Here is a 2,500-nt window from a genome sequence, read left to right on the forward strand (position 1 = left end):
TAATGCCAATAGTGATGATATTGATAAAATTGAAATCAACATTAACAATAAGCGTAATAAGCCCCCCTACCCCCCCCCCCCACCCCGAGTTCCTTCACACCCAACGCACGCCGCAGAAAGTAGCAGAAAGAGGCGACCAAAAGCTAATCAATGACTGATAAATATATAATGCTAGTGTGCATGTACGACGTAAGAGCGTCTGTCCAGAGTATAGTGCGGAGGGCGTTGGGTCTAGGGGTTGGGGGGGGTGGGGGGTTGAATAGGAGGTAGGAGGGGCGGTAGGATTGAGAGAGGGGGATCTGGGTCCAAGTGGGGGTGAGGGGTGAGGGTAGGATGGCTGTAGGATTATAGTGTAAATATCATTGGGGTCTTTGTTGAGGGAGCGTACTTCTGATATTGTTGAGACTTTGTATAGTGTTGATATGCACATATCGATATACGGTATGCATACGTAAGTATGTATGCTTTAGTTGGCATATCGTATGTATCGTGTGTGTGTGTGTTTGTGTGTGTGAGTGTGTATGCATACATATATATATATATATATATATATATATATATATATATATATATATATAAATATATATATATATATGTATAAATATATATATACATATGTATGTATATATATATATATATATATATATATATATATACATATATATATATTTATATAGGAGTAAAGTACAATAAAGAGAACATCAATGATAGTAAAGATGGTCCTGATGATAACAGTCATGATACTGGCGATGATGGCAAAAAGTATGAAAAATGAAAATAACATAAAGAATAATGATAATGATACCGATAATTACTGCAAACAACGACAATAACATTCATCATAATCATTGCATAACACTCATCATAACTATTGCATCAATACAGATAATAAAAACAACACCTACAATAACCAGAACATTTATAACACCAACAAAGAAATAGACACAGAAAACCAAAGCTATCGTGAGGGGGTTAGGGGGTGAGGGGGTGAGGGGGTGAGGGGGGACAAAAAATCGCCTTAGGCAATTCTTCGAGAAACCATTAAAAACGCCCTCGTATTTAGTTTATGTTTTTGGGAGGGGGGAGGAGGTAGGAGGGAGGGGTGTCTGTGGGTAGGGAGAGAGGGGGAGAGGGATGGGAGGAAGGTACGAGGGGGAGATGGGGTTTGGGGAGTTGGGAGAGAGTGATGGGGAGGGGGGGCAGGTGGAGGAGGGAAATGGGAGGGAGATGGAGGCATGATGGGAAAGGGAAGAGACGGGAAGGGAGGGCGAGTAAGCGGGAGAGGGAGAGAAAGATATGGGTGCGAAAGGAAAGGGAGAGAGATAGATAGAAAGAGAGAGAGAGAGAGAGAGAGAGAGAGAGAGAGAGAGAGAGAGAGAGAGAGAGAGAGAGAGAGAGAGAGAGAGACAGAGACAAAGAGAGAATAAAAGAGAGCAAGAGGAGAGAAAAAAAGAGAAATTGCGAACGAGAAGTAACTCAATGACCCTGATGGGTTCGGCGAGGAGAAGGGGAGGGGGGAGAGGGAGGGGGTGACACCTCAGGAGTATGTATGTTTTTTTTTTCTTTTTCTTTTTTCTTCTCTTTTTATTTATCGTCTGTTTCTCTCGCATATCATTCGTCCTCGCACTCACTCACGGAAGAAGGAAATCTTATTGAACCCGATAATGTTCAGGGTAACGATGATGATAACCATGAAGATGCTCATGATGATAATGATGATGATGTTTGTAATAATGTGAACGTGATGAAATTAATGGTGATAGAAAAATATGAATGGTAATGTTTAAAAAAATATGATGAATAACAACAATAATGGTAATGATGATGATGTTGATAATGATCGTAGCAATAACATAATGTTAATAAGGGTAATTATTAGATATGCAAGAATTCCTAAGAAATATTTTTTCTTTATTTAATTAACTTTATTTTTCGTTTCAGAATACAGGCCATACGTCGGAGAGGGAGTGATAGAAAAATGTAAGCTTTTAAGATAAGATTATGTATATTATGTTTAAGCTTTTTCAACTCCCAATTCTTTTATTAGTAGTTGTAATAGTAGCATAGTTATTATTATTAGTGTTGGTATTGTTCTCATGATGTTATTGTCATTATTATTATTATTATTGTCATTCTCTTCCTCCTCTTACTCCTCCCTCCTCCTCCTCCTCCTCATGTTCCTTCCCCTCCCTTTTCTCTTCTCTCTCCGCCTCCTCCTCTTCCTCCTCCATCCTTTTCCACATTCCCTTAAGGCAATTCATAGGAATATAACAAAACAGGTGGTCCAAAATATAGCAATAACGTCTTTTTTTTCTCTCTTTTTTTACTCCACCTTTTATTGCTGTTACTCTTTGTATCTCGTGAATATTTGGATTTTAATGAAGGTTAAAAGAAACTGTGTTGTGAAAAGAAATTTTATGGCTTCATGGAAAAAATTGAATAAGAAATAGGAAGCTAGAATAAGAGAAGCGCGTACACGCACATACACACACACACACAC

The 2,500-nt window shown here is 38.6% G+C and overlaps 1 protein-coding gene across 4 annotated transcripts in view; it reads left to right on the plus strand.

Annotated features, from left to right (window-relative positions):
- Positions 1-2,500, plus strand: part of Tsp74F (Tetraspanin 74F) — a 124,578-nt gene that overhangs the window by 73,891 nt on the left and 48,187 nt on the right. For 3 of the 4 annotated variants that reach the window (XM_043020641.2, XM_043020642.2, XM_086539923.1), the window contains one exon: positions 1,942-1,980. The exons of the other annotated variant lie outside the window; for it this stretch is intronic. The gene's annotated coding sequence lies outside the window, so the exon portion shown is untranslated. The remainder of the gene's footprint in view (positions 1-1,941; positions 1,981-2,500) is intronic. 4 annotated transcript variants of the gene reach the window in all.

This window comes from Penaeus japonicus, unplaced genomic scaffold, assembly GCF_977035675.1.
Source record: "Penaeus japonicus unplaced genomic scaffold, GWHDUDI00000001_assembly GWHDUDI00000009, whole genome shotgun sequence".
NCBI lineage: Eukaryota > Metazoa > Arthropoda > Malacostraca > Decapoda > Penaeidae > Penaeus > Penaeus japonicus.